Source organism: Anas platyrhynchos, chromosome 4, assembly GCF_047663525.1.
Source record: "Anas platyrhynchos isolate ZD024472 breed Pekin duck chromosome 4, IASCAAS_PekinDuck_T2T, whole genome shotgun sequence".
Taxonomy (NCBI): domain Eukaryota; kingdom Metazoa; phylum Chordata; class Aves; order Anseriformes; family Anatidae; genus Anas; species Anas platyrhynchos.
Genome location: NC_092590.1, coordinates 35,903,673 through 35,921,564, shown reverse-complemented (window position 1 = coordinate 35,921,564; position 17,892 = coordinate 35,903,673). Strand labels below are relative to the sequence as shown.

Sequence of the window (17,892 nt, the reverse complement as noted above, 5' to 3'; positions counted from 1 at the left end):
ATAAATAAAGAACAGGCATGTAGAGTGAGTGATGTCAAGAGGGGAATGACGAATCATGTGCACATATAACCCTACATTTCTTGTGTATATCCCCCTTACAGCTCTATCCAATATTGACATGTAATTTCTGCAGTGTAATCCAAATCACGTTCAAAGGACAGACAATTTTTATTACCATCCATCCTTGTCAGGATCACTGGAACAGCATGTGTAACTGAACTCTCCAAGAGACAATCTTTTTCTGTGAGAAATGGTATCAGAACACAGTGAGCCAGGAAGAAATAGGAAAATCAGAAGTTTGTAGCACTCCTGAGGAAGAAAACTGAACAGATTCTACTGGACCAAGGAAAAATGTTTTAAAAAGGGTGTCCATGGGAGCTGATTTTTGATTTGTCTAATGTCTAATGTTTCCAGAGTCCTGTTATGTGGGTCTTTTATGTTGAAATTATTCATTAAGAGGCCTTACAGTTCTCATACTACCTTTGTCTTCAGTCAGCCTGGCTAATACACACATACTACTTGAAAGCTTATTTCAAGCAGTCTACCAGAAGTATCATTATTATAAGGGCTAACAAAGAATCCAGATAGAAATGGTAGAATCAGAAACCATCTAGAGGGACTATCTCATGAGACTTTTCATTGGTGAAGGACAGAGACGTGACCACTAATAAGTATGAGCAGTTTTAAGGAACAGAAACAGGGTGGTGGAAGCAAGAGAGCAAAATTGCTCTACACATTCTGGTTAATTTCTGGCTTCTAAACACCCCCAAACACCCCCCAGTCTTTAATAGCTTAATCAAGGAAATAAAAAGAATAAAAGGAGATGCTGAGTTGTTTGTTATTCACAGAAATTCTGGACTTAGATTTGATATCACAGTTTCTATGTTTGTTCTGTCAACTGCATGTTTGATGGATTCCTCATTTTTATCTCAGTTACATTAATCTTTTGTTAGCTGCAATAAAAAGTTGTGTTTCTGTACTTATTGTCTGTATAATTTTAGCTCATTTATGATGAACTTATAGGGTCCACTTTGATCTAGACTGATCACAAGAAAGGTTTGCATAGGTTTTGGCATAGCCTCAGGAGTTACATCTGCATTTCTCCAGTATTTCTGGGGGTGCCAGCTCAGTGGTGAACAGAATCGGTGGCAAGAGAGACGTATCAACACACCGCTTCCTGGTAAGTGAGCCTCATAAAAATTATTTTGGGCTTCTCAATAAAAGTGAAGTAGCTCTTGTGCACAGTAAATATCATCACATGTGCTCTACCCGCTTTATGCCCCTTAAGAAAGCTGGAGTGTTCTGCGGTTGGTGGAGCCCTTGCAGCCGGTGGTGTAAAAAAGAACATAAAGGCTGTTTATTCAAGGGCCTCTTGCAAAATGTGGCACATGGAAGCTGTCAGAGCCAGAACTTCAGCACCAGGCTGGTAGAGACTCCCTAGGCTTGCAGCCAGTTGCAAAGACATCCAGCGTCAGAGGATTAAAAGGATGGCTTAAAGTCTTGCCGATCCTCCCCTAAGGCTATGAATTCATTCATCCCGCTTCTAGACACACAGCGTAAAAATTCTCTTGCAGTCTTTCAGCTGATGCATCATTTACTTGATTTGGCAGGCTCCCACTTACATCAAGACTGGGTTTCCCCATCTGAAAAGCAGCAAAACCATGAGTGCTTTCCCTGAGTTGTCATCTGGCAGTGAGGATGGAACAGAAGCTTGGCACAGGTATTTCCGTATACTTATTTTAATCCATGTCAGTAGATAAGGACATATATTCCAAAGAATTACCATCAAAACAATTGAATCTTTCTGCCAACTTCAGCTGGTTTTGGACCAGGCATGCAAGTCCCCGCATTATCCACAGAACACATCCAGTGTTGAAGCAATCCAAAGGGAGAACTATGAATTTTCCAGGCTTGCAGGCTCATTTGATGAAATCACATTTATGGGGCAATAATGCCATTCCATTTCTGTCCTTTGCCTCTTCTCACAAACAACAAAGCTGCCAATTTCTGCCAATTGTGAGAAATCCTGAGATGTGAATGTTTATCCATTAGGATGTGCACAGAAAATATTGAAGAGTGAAGTTTCAAAAGGCAGTGTTTTGAAGAGAAAGAAAGGAACACCCACATAATTTCATGGCAATTTGTTAAATATCAAGCCAAAGGGAAATCGAGCCAGCTTCCTGGAGCTGGCACTGTGAAAGTGGCTAGTTTTCAAGCCTTAAATTTAATATACTGCTCACAGAATTTATCACATCCAATTCTTTTATGACAGACAGTATAACTTGATGTTTGTCTGTGATGGAGAGCTATACCAAATTGTGGTCCTGAAGCACTGCATTGTACCGAGCGGTTTTTTTCTCTTTACACTTCAATAAATTTACTACTACTGTGTGTGTAGTGTCCACAAAATATCTATTATAAAATAACAGTATTGGAGATTCACCAGTGCCTGAAGGTTGTAGTAGATTCCATGCATATTCAACACAAGACTTTTGCAGTTAAGCCAACAGGGAAAGAAATAGCTTAATAAATGTAACATGAAAAGAAATAGAGCAAACAATACAGATAATTAAACAAAGGAGGAAAATCAAGGCAGGAAATTATTTTAATGCAAAACTTGGACTGAGGTGAGAGAGGACAGAGCACTGGATAGCTGACGGGGATACTAACTAACTATCTCTTCAGTTCTTGTTCTTAATTGGATCTGACCGTGACCTCCATCACTTTGCAAGTGTTGTAGCAGGTGCCCTGCTCCTTCTCATCTTCTCCTCCCCACTAAACCAGAATATTACTGAGAAAGAAGTGCTGTGAGGAAGCACATCTGGTAAAATCTGATCAAATGAGCTACAGTACCCAGGCTAAAGAACTTATTAGTGTGATTATAATGACACAAAGAGCTTCCAACTCAGATCGGTCCCTTTTGTGCTGGGTACCTTACAGATGCGCTGATCCTGCAGGGAATTGCTTCCTGGCAAAACAGATAGGAAAAAAAAATCACTAAACAAAAGCAACACACACAAAAACCACCATCAAAATCACCACCACCAATAAACCAACAACCAGACAAGAGAAAGGAAGCACACTGCATATGGAAACTGTCAGGCAAGCAAAATGGCATTTGACCAGGATTGCAGAAGCACGTAACTAACTCTGCCTCTCCAGGGCTCCAGCCTTGTAGGTTCAGTAACACTACTTACTCCAGGTCTTTAGTGGCAAGCGAGAAACACCAGGAAAACAACGTTTGTATTCTTTAGGCACGATCACCTGGACTCTATGACAAAATAAATACACAGAATCTGTTTGCCTGACTAATTTCTAGTAAACAGAACAAGAGGAAACAAAGATAAGGTAAAAGCAGTTATCTATATTTCCACATCTTGTCACTAAGGTTGATTTGGTTTAATGGGCCTTTTCCCCTGGTGAAAGATTCAGATGCACAAGGGAAAAAAGGTCTCTTTCTTGGGATTGTGATCACTCAGCAGTGTTAAGAAATGCTTTTACATTTCCAAAATGTTCTATTGAGGGCATGTTATTTTGTTTTAAATACATGTATCAATGTCAGACACCTACTGTCTTGGAAGCAGAGACAGACCTACAGGTGAAAAGTTTTCAACTAAATATAGTCCTGTAATACAATGCCATTATAAAAACAAAGGGACAGTGACATTTTGAGAATAGCTATGTGTGGAATTCAGCGGCATAAATTACAGTCCTGTTGCAGCCCTACTGCAATACAGTGCACTGGGATTCCCGACCCTGCAGGAAGAATGTAGGAAAAAAAAATATAAATGGCAACTAAGTTATGCAAAAATTTCCAGGAAAAATGATACAACATACTGTACAAGAAGGGCATTTTTAATATCTCCAGGAGAAGGAAATCATTTGGTTTATTAAAGCAGCTCAAAAACTGTGGTGGCTGTTACAGGATCTGATCTGATTTGCAGTTTGATTTCCCATCTTCAACCAACAGCTGAACTAATTCCTGGAAACTGCAGCTAACCTAGCTCTTGTTAGCTCTGTGCCTCTGCATACATGCTTTGCTTGTGCATCTACCTGCCACAGTGCTATCCAACACAAATTGTGTTGGTATTATTTCACTCTCTCCTGCTCCAAGTCTCACACTTTAGCCTTGCTGGCAGACGGTGCTTCAGCTGTATGTGATCAGTGCCAAAGCCTGCTGCACTGCAGCACTGCCTGGGTTTGTACACACAGCACCGGTCGGTACTCGAGGGACCCTGGTGCTTCTGCTATGACAAATAAGCAGCAGAGGAGGTTCCTGCGCTGCCTGCATCACGCCTCAGGCAGCCTCGCTTTCTTTTGCATTCCAGTCTCGAGCTATTTGGGCAGCATCCCTGTTCTTTAAAAATACTTTTCTTGTATTTCAATACTGACACTTGCAACTTCAGTGTATGGTTTTAAGCTACACCTCTTATGTTGCTCTTGCTTGTGCTGACTGCTGCAGAAATACTTGGGAAATTATTTTATTTTTAAAAAAAATTATTTATTTCCTTCTCTACTGGTTTAGTTCCCATACCCAAGCTGTTTCTCATCCAGCTTCTTTTTGAGCTCCTGCTTTACATTGTTTTCTGATCTCCCTTTCTTTCTCAGCCTCCTGTTCCTAATAAATTTTACTTGTGATATTACTAAATGGGGAGATATAACCAGGGCCTTCAGAGCCTCCTAATATATATCACAGTTTGGCTTCTTAGGGCATAGGACTGTTACCTTTTTGGCAGCACTCATTAGCACTTTTAACAGTGGGTTCTGTTTAGAAATCAAAGGTGCCTTGGGGTCGAACATCCTGGGGAACATTAGTCTAAGGAGTTTTGTTCCTTGTAATAATGTTAATCTACATTAACACAAAATATTAAAATGCCATAGAGATTTTCTGGAACAATGTTACTAACATGGCCAAAGGTCAGCACTTGTTTTAGCTTAAATCAATGATGACTGCATGATGGATTTTTATATTAGTAAGAGCAAGCTGTTTAATTTTTAACAGTCTTCCTTCCCCTCTGCCCTCCAGCACACCCAAGAGTGGATACAGGAGAATATTCAGAGGAAAATACATATGAATTTTTTTAGCTTGCTTTCAAGCTGCTGGGCTACTGTGCCAATAAGACCTCTTTCTTCTCTCCTGAATGAGTTCCCTTTGCTCTGGACTTTTAGTTTTTCAGAATATTTTCAAATGGTAGCTATTGTTTATAGAGAAAACAGGATAATTTTGAAGCCCTGACAATATGTTATGTAGAAACTGATAGTCATTTTAAACCACTGTGTATGGCTACCTATTGGGCTCTATGTTTGAAACACCCTTTGCTTCACTTCTGTGACTTAATTGATGCACAGATTCAAAACCATTAAAACTTCACACTTAAAAAGGACATCAGATATGTTTCAGTTGATGCATCTACTTGATTTCTTTGGGAAGGTATTTTGAAAGTTTATCCCTTTGCTTACTGGCATAAAAGTCTGAATATTCTCTCACTTGAAAATCCAATTTAAAATAGCACTGATTTAGGGTATCCTACTACTAACAGCCAGGGGAAGCAGCATAGTGATAAATTACATGTTGGGATACTAGAGTATGCACAGTATTAATGATCAAAAGGATAGTCTGTAACATACTTAAGATACCAGCGTGGTTGGTGCCTACAGGTAGAATGGTAGTCTATTAGTTTGTCCTCTGTAAGGTAATAATACTCTCCCTGGAGCAAAGCAAGAAATGAAAGCCTGATTTATCTATCACACTCACAAAAACTCCTGCGGTACAGCTTACTTCAGCAGAACTACAACTGTAGTTTACGCATACGGCCATGGTGCGGCAGCCTAGTAACAAAAAAAAAGATGTGCTTGATGTTCCAAGAGGTGGGCATTTCCTAATGGCTTAAACTTTGCAACAGGGATTCTAAACACCAGAGAGAAAAATGAATGAGACATGACTGTTCCCTGCAGAAAAAAAAAATAAAAAAAAAAAATCTGGCCTTGATAAAAGCTGAATAGTGAAGGGAGGGAGAGTCTGAAAATTAGATGGCAAAGGGGGTCAGATTACGTGCCCACATAAGCAAAACTGATCAAAGAGCAAGAAACGAAGGCTTGATTTATGTCTTAAAAATCAAATGCTTTTTCCTCCCTTTGATACAGGCAGTTCGTACTTCCATAGTCTATGGGAGCTAGTGGATTTCATTAATACAAACTGATTTCCAGTCAAGGGGTTTCACAGACTTTTCATTGATAAAAATACAGCTCAAAAGCCACTGAATATTCAACCTGTACAGTAAATCTAAAATGTCAAAGAACATTGTCTGTTTTGTTGTTTGCCACAGAAGCTTATGTGTGAAATGAGAACAATTAGCACGCTCTGTTTTAAACTTTAATTTTATGTGGAATTAAGTGGGTTTAGCAGTTCCAAGCACACTTGAAACAGTATGTAAAGTAAAGCTTAGGCTGAGGTTTCTTTGCATTTTTGTAAATGAAAATTGGGATTAATTCCATTAAAGCTGACGAAGTTCTACAAGCATAAAATCAGTATGAAAAAAGCATTAGCCACAGCAACTTTTTAAGAGGTTATTTCCCATGCCACTAAATTATATAGCTCATTGTGCTTAAAAAATATAATTATTTGATATGAACCATATAAAGTTACACTTCAAATAGCTGCAATTACCAAATTTAGTTATTACACAATAAATATCTTCATGCTGCAATTCCTTATTTCTGTATCTGTGATATCCACATATTGCTAATGTTTTTTGCAGACCAGAAGTAATACAAAATTAAGAAAAGTGGAGAGAGGAATGCCAACCAATTAGTAATCCAATATAGGCTGCATTATACTTTCATGAGTAACTGTCACTGCAGCAAGCCTGAAAATAATATATCAGAATAAGGTACAGTTTTAAAACTGAAAAGCACCCTCACACAAAGTTGAAGAAGCCTTTGCTAGCATGTTCATGTTCCTTCTGATTCCTACATATTCCCCTTTTCCACACACATACCCATCTGACTTGGCTGCCATTCAATGCTTAAAGCAGAGAGAACTGGTAAATCTAACTCTTCCCAGAGCTCCAGCAATTACTCTAAGTAGACCATATTCCGCTCCTTTCTCTTCTGCACCTGCTGCTTACATTTAATTGATGTTTTCAAAGGATGAAAAAGAAAGTGGGAACCTCCAACCTCCTCCACTTCCTTCTGGATATCAAAACAAACTCAACATGTTCTTTCCTTCAGTGTCTATCTCACTACCACTTAGCCTGTTGATGCTTTCATCTTTCTAATTTGAAAAGAGGTGGAAGTCAAGTCCTCATAAACGCTCACACAGCTGCGTCTGTCCAGTCCAATGTCCCATCTTTTGCAATAGCTGACGATACACACTTAGGGGAAGAGGATGAAAACCAGGTAATTAACAGTTCAGAAGCCTTCTGAGACAGAGGCAGTACCAGGAGTACGTTTAAAAATATAAATTATAATAGTGGGACTTGTTCTCCTTTTTTTAAACTCTCTTTGAACCCATTTTATTTGTTGACTTCGAAGCAGTGTGTTGCAACAACCAGCAAACTAGCAAGACGTGCTGACACCTCTTCCTAGGCTTCAGCTGCTACCGCTCACGCTACCACCACCTCCCACTTGCTCATGGCTTTAAACCTGCAATCACATCACTTTATTGACTGCCCTCTAGTGCACGTGCTATGGGAATAACAATGCCACAGCCTCCTATTGATTAAAATTAAGGAAATAAGCATTACGTTCCCTGACAGCTGCCTCTCCTAGGAAGCCAGACATTGTACCCGGCTGTATAGTTAAGCCAAGGACGTTGTGATCAATGGTATAAAATCCAGCCAGCAGTCAGTTACCGCAGTGCCTTCAGGCTGGAGCCTCTAGTGTCTAACACCTTTAATAAAGGCTTGGATAATGGGATGGCTTGCAACCACAGCCAGTTTAGGAATGATACCAAACTCGGGGTGCAGCTGATATGCTGCTAATTCAGAGAGGCCACTGCACCCAGGGTAAATGGGCTGCTGGGAACCTCATCAAGTTTAACAAGGGCAAAGGCAAAGTCCTGTGTCAAGGGTGGAACCACCTCATAAAACACTGCAGGCTGGAAGCTGACTAGGTAGAAAGCAGCTCTGTGTTTGACAACAAGCTGAACGTGAGTTAGCAGTGTGCCCCTGGCTTATTTCAAAGGTGCCCAGTAGTAGAGCAAGAGGCAACGGGCTTAAGTTAGAATAAAATAATAAAAAAAATCCCACTAGCTATCAGGAAAAACTGTTACTGTGAGGGCAGCCAAACAGTGGAACAAGGGCCCAGAAAAGCTGTGAGATCTCCATCCTTGGATATAAGACACCCAAAGCCTGCCTGGACAAGGCCCCGAGCAACTGGATTTATTTGGTCCTGCTCTCAGCAGGGATATGGCCTAGGTGGCCTCCAGAGATCCCTTCCCACACAACAGATTCTGTGTTTCTGTGGCTGCTATGGTCAGACCCGAATTGGTGTCTGTACAACAACTATAAGAAGGTGGGGAACGAGTTGCCTCCCCAGAGGGGAGCAACTTCTGTCAAAGGAAGCCCTCTCCTGAGTTTCAGGCTCCATCTAAGCACGGATTAACGACCATAAACCCCTAAGTGCTCAGGACTCAGTACAGAAATAGTTTTACAGAAACCTGATCTTGCCAACAGAAACAGCCATGCAGCACACAGCTACAGCACTCCAGCAGCACAACGATCTTCTGAAGTCTATCAACTTTTTCTTTTTAAACCTTCCGATGTAATATTTTTTAATTAGCTTGTATTTCTGCTTATGGTTGCAAACCTGGTCAGCCACTGCTGTTTGAGTTTCTGGATTCCAGTAAGGGAAGTGAACCATTCTGGTTCATGCTGCCATTTCTTTTCCTATAGCTCTCCACTACACTCCCGGACAATTTTGATGGCACTGGCAAGTTACATGTGTCTGGCTGATTAAGACTTTATGTTACACTTCAAAAAATAAAAATAAAAAAAATGTAGCAGAGCATTCGTTAAATTAATAGGTAGGAATACCTATTTGTGTGATTGCTCTCCCAGGTTTGTTTATGGAGAGATGCATGGAGTTTAAATCCAGAGGCATTATTAGATCACCTAGTTTTACTGCCTGTGCATCACAGCTATCCAGTACATTTATTGCTTAGTTTATCAAAACAAAACAGGGAGGTGCCTTGACTACAGCACGTAAAGTCATATGTGTATTGTCTAATCCCCCCCATGCAAATATGCACACAGAGGATTATGTGTATATTCATATACATGTACACACACACACACACATTCATACTGTTCCTAAAGAAGAGAGAGAGGAAGGTAACCTGGAGCCAAGAATAATTTACTAAAAAAAAAAATAACGGGCTTTGCTTCTCAGCTACATAAGATACAGACTGACACCACAGGAGCTCTCGAAATATAATACTCATATGAATAACACAGAATAGATGCTAAAGGACTTCTGACTTTAATACTAGGTAACGTCATCATTTGGCAGGTGAGATATTTCCCACAGGTCACACGAGTCAACGTATTTATTCCTAGTGAGTTCGCTAATCTCTGCTCTGGAAAGCAGAACTCCTCCACTAGAGCTTCTCCTCCCATCTGATGCAGATAACTCCAGCAATAAGCCCCCAGCGACTGGAACAGATGTTGCTGTTTATTTAATTTATTTATTTTACTAACGCACAGCTGCCAGGGCCAACAAATGAAAAACACTGAATTCCATCAGGATTATCATTTCCAGTGGCTGCATGCTAAGACAGACTCCCTAAAAATGATTATTCTTTAAACAAAGGTGTCAAGCTTAAACTTGAACATGTAATGTCTTTTGATAAGGACTCTCAAGACAATAGTATCTGACAGCTTACATTCTGTAAATATACAAGTTCTTGGGTGTGCAAATGGTAACTGATTCTCAGAGATGAATATGTACAATGAATGTTGTACAGTTAGGCTGTATTTCTGTAATTGTAAGAGACCAAGTTCAAAATGAGCAACACAGCACTATGCAATCTGACCTAGGATTACGGGGATACTAACTGTGCATTGTTTTCTTTTGCATAGTATAGATTGCAATTATATGCAAGTTTCCTTTAATGCAAGTAAAATATTACAGAATCTTGTTTTTAGGAGAGAAGCCTAAGGAAAAAAAAAGAGGAAAAGAAAAACAACTCAATAAAAATACCCTAAAAAAGGCTGCTGAAGGGCAAATTCCCTTGAATTAGAATTCAGACTATTTCAGGTTCTCTATTTTGCCTTCATCAAGACAGTACTGGCCAGATTTCCAGCAGCAGTGGCACTGCCTAGCTTCCAGATGCTAGAATGAAATTTGTAACTGAGTTACAGGTTCTACACAGAGTGCATGAGGAGAGCTAAGCCACTTAAAAAGACCATCCAAATAGCCTGCCACTGAGCAGGGAGCTCTGTCTAGAAGATAGACAACACACAAGAGTGCAACTGCAGACCTGCCCTTTCTGAAGATTCAGTGTATGAATTAGAGACTAGAAAATGGAGATTTTCATTTAGTTAACGCCCAGAGTCTAGAAACTGCTCTTAGTAAGAAGCAAAGAGACTTTTCTCTCTGCAGAAAGGCATCTGTAAAGGAGCCGCTCTTGGCCCTAGAAATAGTACACTGAGAGATCATTTGCCTACAAAATAAAAGAGTAAGGTTTAGTTTTTCCTCATCCCAAGAAATTCAAACTGACATTTCCTTCCTTGCTTCAGTATTTCTTACCCAGCAATTTACACAAAGTGGGAGTCTTTTGAAGCAGGGGTATGCTGCAAAGTGCACCAGGCTGGGAAGAGCAAGCAAGTGGAGCATGCATATGCCACCTGGCAGATAGGAACTCAGCTCTCGAAGGGAGAGAAGGAGACTTGGGGCCTGGTCTTTGATCCTAACACTGTTTATGCATTTCATTCAATGACTTTGAAATGTGAAGGGTTATGAGAAGTTCTCACCTGCAAGATTTTTCTCTCTCTCTCTCTCTTTATTTTATTTTATTTTATTTTATTTTATTTTATTTTATTTTATTTTATTTTATTTTATTTTATTTTATTTTATCCCCATAGGATTTTGTTTTAAACAATTTAGCCACCTACTGATGGTGATCCTTGATCCTACCTCTCCAAATGGCCATTGGCCTCCATTTCAGCAAATTGCTCTGGATTTCAATAAAAGTTCCTACTGAATACCCTGCAGAACAGGGAGGGACCTTAAAAATATGAAGCTTTAGGACTGTGAACTTGCTGGAAATCATACATAATGGTTCTCGTCTTGACTATTCTCTGTCTCTTTCTGTGAGTCTCTAACTGCCCTGAGAGTTTCTAGTAATTAACCTTGCACAAAGATAGGTGCCCAACTTTTCTCTTATACTATTTATTTGGCATAAATAAAATTGCTATTGGTAAAAATGAGAAAAACAAATTTTCAAAAAATAAAGACTTTTCTCAGTTTACTTTATAATTATGACTTAGCCATAAACTCTGAAGAGAAGATAAGCTATAATATAAAACATTAAAAAAAAACCTCAATTTCCAAGAAAAAAATAAATCTGTACATCATGTGCAAGAAACACAAAGCAGTTTTCCTCCTTTGCAAGTACCGTTTCTCTCTCTTATTTTTTCTGTAGAAAGTAGTGCCTCCTGACTTCACAAACTATCTGACAATGGTAAAGAATCACTTTATTCCAGACCTAAGGAAGGAACAAAAAAGAACATGCAGAGGAACAAAACACTACTAGGAATTACTCTCTGATTCACTATAGATTTTTTGTCTAGCAGCTGAATACCTCATCTCGTGTCTAGAACTGATTCATTCATAGAGGAAATCAGTATTCATATGCTCACATAAAAATGATACTTAATAATATTTCATTGTATTTTAAGTGGTGTAAGAGAGACGTGCGGACTTACGAGATCTTTCATTGCCTGTTTTCTTTGCATCTTCAGGCATGTAGATGGACAGAAGTACTATTCAGAGACCAGTAGCACATGCAGTACGACAAATTCTTTCTTTACCGTGCCTTAGTATCAATTTCCTGTGGGTGCAAAGTCATGTTAGTTCAGGAAAAAAAAAATCTAGAATGTCCAACTTCACATCTGGCAAATGGGCTTAATGCAACACAGACCACAGGATTTTCCTGTATCGCAGGTAACCTATTCCCATTACCAGTAGCTCAGCGATTAGACAGCCTCCCAAGAAGGTGGTCTGTCAAGAGGACAAAGCGGAAGGTTTTATGAGAGCAGACAGAATGTCACTTTGCAATGGCAAAGTAGTAGTGAAAACCTGGGGCTGGGGGGGGGGAACTTTATCAAAACAGGGAGAATACTCTGCAGGTATCAATGAGTGCCTGTTTCTCTAAGGAATTGACATAGATCACGTTGTAATTAGCTGAGATTAGGCCTTTTATCTGAGTTCAATGGTGCTATTCAGGTCTACTAAAATATTCCCTACTGATCAACTGTCAACACTTTTTTTTTTTTTTTTTTTAAATCTGAGATAATTAAATGATTAAATCCAGCTTGTCTGAGGTGACTTTCTAGGGGGCAGGGACAGAACACCAGGATTTTTTTGCACTATTGACTACATGTGACATATGGGCAGGTTACAGGTTATGGAAGAGTAGCTTTGGCACTGTTTGCTTAAATACCATGTTAGCTATAATCACAATCTGTTTAACTAGAAAAGTATAATAATGCTGATAACCTAATTTTTATTAAGAAATGTAGTTCTTGCTTGAAGCTCCCACTGGACCTTGGAGGATAATTTATAATTAGAAAATCAGGACTAAACCACTGCTCTTCCTCTAGGGACATATTTTTGTTAAATATCCTTCAGCTGTATTCTTAAGGTAAGCAATTTGCTAGGGGCCAGACATAAATCTTTGCTGGCAGGGATGGGTTAGTAAATCCAGAAGAAATCTATAACAGCCTGAAGAATTTTCTGTCCTGAAACTACCTTGAACTGGTAACAGCCTATAGAGATAGAAGTAGTTTTGTTTGTTTGTTTGTTTCTGTGGGAAGAGAGACTTTATTTTAAAGAAGTTATCAGTTGTCCTCCTCCTTCCTAAGTACACAGCTTGAAGGATTTACAGCACAAGTCCAGGACTCAGCTCTGTGTTTTCAAAGCAGAAAGAGAAAAACAGAATTTCTGAATAGGACAAAGGCAAGTTCTCACATAATGCTGAGGATATTGCAGCATATGCTTTAGACCCATACTCTCAAACAAAACAAAAAATAAAAGAAAAACAACACAAGAAGGTTTTTAGAACCATAGTTTCACACGTTCCTTATGCTGATTTATGTAGTCCCACCTCATTCCTGTACGCACACTGCTTCCTCTTTTCTGTCAGGGTGAGGATTTATATGGTGGCACGTGAACCTGATCAGAGACCTGATCCATGTCTAAGCTAACCATAGAAAAAGAGGGTTAATTTTAATCTGGATCAGGGAACTGATCTCATTTATTAAACAGCTGCATAAATGTTCTGTGCCAGGATGTTTAGGGAGAGACAAAATGGGTGAAGAAAGGCAAGATTACTTCTTTTGATAGCAGTGCTGACCTGTGCCATTTTATAGCATATGAGAAATTGCAGGCTATAAGTGGACTGACTTTTGGAGCACAATGAATTAACTTATTCTCAAAATTAGTGTCAGGCCCTTACAGTGTATCATAGATAACCAAATCTGGTTTTAAAAAGGAAAAATAATTTTGTTAAAGGAACAGTGAATTTATTTTAATTTGTCTCATAAATCGCTAATTTATAGTGGTCAAAGGTGAGTTTTTTTTAACTAAATGCAGGTATAAAACTTCTTTAATAAACTTTCTTTTATTTTAAGAAGTCCTCTTGGAATGAGTAAATCAAAAAATACCAATTAGATGAGTTTATGAGATCTTTTAAGATGTTTCTGTTCATCAGAGGACAGATATTTCAGAATGTATTGTTTCTTTTTCTTAGCAGACAAATTGTTATTTCTTATTCTTTATGGATCTCATATTCATCAATCACAAACACATTGCTTAAGTACTGAAAGTTAACATTAATTTCCAATCTACATGGATATTTTTATTAGTTACCAGTCTAGCAAAGTATCTGGATTCTATTCACGTAAGTAAAACATTTATCTTTCATGTAGTAATGATTTTAGAATGGCATTACACTGTGAGTTGTGTGCTGAAGCAAAATATCTGCAAAACTATCACAAAGCAAAGCTTGGGGACATCTTTGAACATTAAGGGATAAGCATGGTTTATATCTTTCAGATGAAGTACGATTTAGGTAGAAGTAACTGATGATTTTTCATAAGCATTTAAAATAGTGTTTGTCTTTCTTTGTATGAAGGTTTTAGGGTATGTACAGAGAAAGATCTTAAAGAACCTTTCTTAAGATCTAAAGCAGATTTTATTTTTTTTCTTATTGCTCACAGAAGGTGTGGAAGAAAGGCTCTACCATGGCATTTCACGTGACTTTGAACACATGCCCATATTTCTCTCTGTTCCTAAACAGATCATTTTTATTCTCTAATACTTTTCCTGGAAAACAGAACTGTCACTAAGAAGCAAATGTAGTACAGGCTTGTTTTACTGAGGTGATATCTACAACACATCAAAGAAAACCTGCATCTTAATGAAACTGTTTCTATTTCATGGATTCTCCACTGGTAGCACACCTGAAGCTTGTAGTTGGAGAGTACAGTTAAATTTTTTGCACAAAGCACACTTAAAGACATGTACCATACCAAAAATGGTGAAGAAATTTACAGTAAGAGAGCTCTTCTAAAACCTGTCTGTTTTACACTTGCCAATCTACTTTGTCAATTTTATTTGCAAAATGAAAACTGTCCCTGGGTCACAGAAAGGAGAAACTTCATGGAATTTCTTTAGAAAGCTTGATCTTTCCATAGAGTAAAACCAGTGCCCAAAAGTATAACCACACATGTTGTTATATTCTCTAACTACTATAAATACAAATTCAGCTGTAATTATTGCTTAAACTTTACTAGACGCTGTACACTTGTCCTGATGACACAACATTCAAGACAGGCATATGCTGTTTGCTAAAAACTTGCATTACCTTTAGTTCTTGTAACTCTCCTGTCAGTCAGGTATTATGCCTCTTACTGTTTTATCTTGGTGAAGTATTTCTTAGATGCTAAGAATGCCTTCGAAACAAAAAGGGCCACTAGGAGGATTAGCAGGAGTTTGTGATAAGCCATCTTTACATTTCCATCTCTTCCATCTAACTGTGTGATAGAACAGCCTATCTAATGATTAAGAGATAGGGATATAAAGGGACAGCTATCTTGGCTTCCACCTAACTACCCCATGAAAAATAATTATGGAGTGTTTTTGAAATGCTTACAGCAGCAATAGAAAGAAATGAAATGGATTTTATCAGCATCTGTAACAGATCCTGTTGCAGAGGCTTACTCCTTAATGATCTACTTATGATGAAGGCATCTGTGCGCTGGCTGGCAACTCCCACGCTGCTGAGACTGAGCAATTTAAACAGAAGTATCCTCTCAATTTCTGCTAGAGTCCTCTAGACACTTTTACCAAATTCCCAAGCTGGCTTATGCTCTGCTGTTGTAGGCAGATGCTGAATGCCACCTACCTGTGAATCCAAGCGCTATGGCAGCACGCAGAAGCTGTTTCCTGAACAAATGGTAAAGAATATTGTATCTAACATAGAAATACATGTCTCCAACAGAGAAGTAAACTACCAGAGAGGTGGGCAACATTCATTCTGGATTCAGACTATGAGGATGTTTTGGTACCTCTGCTGAGCACTTCTACCACAGCATGTACAATTAAAGAATAATGTTGAACTAACAATTCATCTTGCAGTTCTGAAAATAATAAACAACAGGAGAAGAGGGAAGAACTATAATCTCTGGAATGGCTGCTTCCTCCCCCACCTCGCTCCAAAAACTTAGATTTAGTTTCAACATGTCAAGATATTTAAATTCTTCCAGTTATTCTAAGTGGAGGAACCTGACTCAAGTTAGTTTAATTTCTGACTGGATTTTTGGATGTTGGCTTTGTCCTGGGTTGGGAAATCTTAACTCCAGCATACCTAGGTGTGAGTTAGTTTGTGAGGACCTACGTAGTTAGCAACCTTAGTAAATTATTCTTTAATTACATAGTGCATTTGGAGAGAACACTTCCTGAGCTCACAGAGAATACCATTACACTTGGTAAATTATATTATATCTTTATGTAAATGAGCAGTTACTCTAATAGGCCAATGTCTTTTCCTATTTGGAGTCATTAGCAAAATCACAATCAGTACACTGACAGTCTAATTAATTCATTTGAAGCCTTAAAAAAAAAAAAAAAAAGGAAGACAGCAAACCATGCTTAACTATTCACCAACAGCAGTCTACCACAGTTAAAGGATAGAGAAATACAAGCTATAGCTAACATCATTGGGAAACTACCGTTAATTTCTAATTCTTAATTGTCCTGGGCTGGATTTAACAAGGCTGTTGGTATTTCTGGTTTGCTGCTGTTTCATGAAGGAGAAGTCAATGGCACGAAGCTGGGTGCCTTCTTTGATCTGTGGGTCAGCCTCTTCTCACAGATAACTAGCAATAGGACGAGAGGCAATGGCCTCAAGTTGTGCCAGGGGAAGTTTAGGTTAGAAATTAGGAGAAATTTAAGCAGGAGTAGTCAGGCATTGGCATGGGTTGCCCAGGGAGGTGGTAGAGTCACTGTCCCTGGGGGTGTTTAAGGAAAGGTTGGACTTGGTGCTTGGGGACATGGTTAGTGGGTGACATTGGTAGGGGATGGTTGAACCTGATGATCTGTGAGGGCTTTTTCAGTTTTTGTGACTTCAGGCTTCAGTTCCCCCTCCAACTCCTCACAGGGGCACAGGCCCTGCAGGCCTGAGGTGACTCACCGAGGAAAGAGCCCTTGGGAGGCAGCTGCTGGCAGAAACGCACCCCGAGGAGCACCAGCACTTGTGCAGGCAGGCAGGCAGTCGTGTGCTGCAGCACCAGCTAAGGGAAAAGAAGAAAAAAACACCAGAGGTGCGTGTATAACACTGCCATCTAGTGACGCGCATAACCGGGGCCACCTTCCCTCCGGGGGCACAGCCGTAGAGCCCCAGAGCCATGTGCTGTGCGTTGTTATTAGTATTTTACTGCCGTCCCGAGGCTGAAGGACCCTTCCCCAATGCCCCGAGCCATCCCCAGATCCCCGGGCCGCCTACAGGCGCCCTCCCCCGGGCGGAGGCAGGAGCGGGCGGCCGGCAGGGGGCAGCGCGGCCGGGCCTGGCGGAGCCGGGCAGGTGGCGGCTCCTCCCCGCCCCGCCGCCCTGACTCAGCCGCACGGCCCCGCTCTGACACCGGCCCGGCCCGGCCCTGCCGCCGTGTGGAGGGGGAGCCGCCGAGCCAGGTAGGGGCTGAGGGGGGCCGGTTGCGCTATGTAGGTCACGGGAAATCAGGCCGGCCCGGCATAATCCCCCTCCGCGGGCTGGGCGCAGGGAGGGGAGGGGAGGCTGGGCGCGACCTGGCTGCCAAGTGCCCTGACGGGAAGCCGGCCGGGACGGGGCGAGCGGCGAGGTGGGAGCCCGGGGAGGGCTCCTGGCTGCCCCGGGAGGGTTTTTTTTTTTTTTTTTTCCCCTCACAGGTGTGATAGCAGCGTGTTTCTCACTTGGCTTGTTGGCTCTCTGACCCTGTCCGTAGGTTGCCGGTTGGGGTTCGCACTTCTCCGTCAGCGCTCCGGTAATACCGACCTGTTTTTTTTTTTTTTTTTTTTTTTCTCTCAGGAAATTCCTCGCGTCAGTCACTTAGGAAAACTTACAAAGGCTCCTTTGGGTGTTCTGGGGCGCCACAGCAAAGCGAGGGGCTGAGTTTGCCTCGATGAAGTGCCTGC

At 40.4% G+C, this 17,892-nt stretch overlaps 1 protein-coding gene and 1 long non-coding RNA gene across 12 annotated transcripts in view; one reads left to right on the top strand and one right to left on the bottom strand.

Annotated features, from left to right (window-relative positions):
- Window positions 1–1,531: 1,531 nt before the first annotated feature.
- Window positions 1,532–17,817, bottom strand: LOC106015444 (uncharacterized). 2 transcript variants are annotated; one of them, XR_005265232.2, is made up of 4 exons: window positions 17,645–17,817; window positions 16,916–17,015; window positions 11,928–12,052; window positions 1,532–2,968 (listed from the first exon to the last, which is right to left on the bottom strand). It is a non-coding gene; the product is annotated as an uncharacterized lncRNA (long non-coding RNA). The 2 variants fall into 2 exon arrangements; XR_011809075.1 differs by lacking the exon at window positions 1,532–2,968 and adding an exon at window positions 11,146–11,707.
- FHIP1A (FHF complex subunit HOOK interacting protein 1A) overlaps window positions 16,900–17,892 on the top strand; it is a 94,830-nt gene continuing 93,837 nt past the window's right edge. For 3 of the 10 annotated variants that reach the window (XM_027456667.3, XM_027456663.3, XM_072037399.1), the window contains exon 1: window positions 17,130–17,412. The gene's annotated coding sequence lies outside the window, so the exon portion shown is untranslated. The other 7 variants (XM_038178017.2, XM_027456664.3, XM_072037400.1 and 4 more) reach the window with 5 other exon arrangements.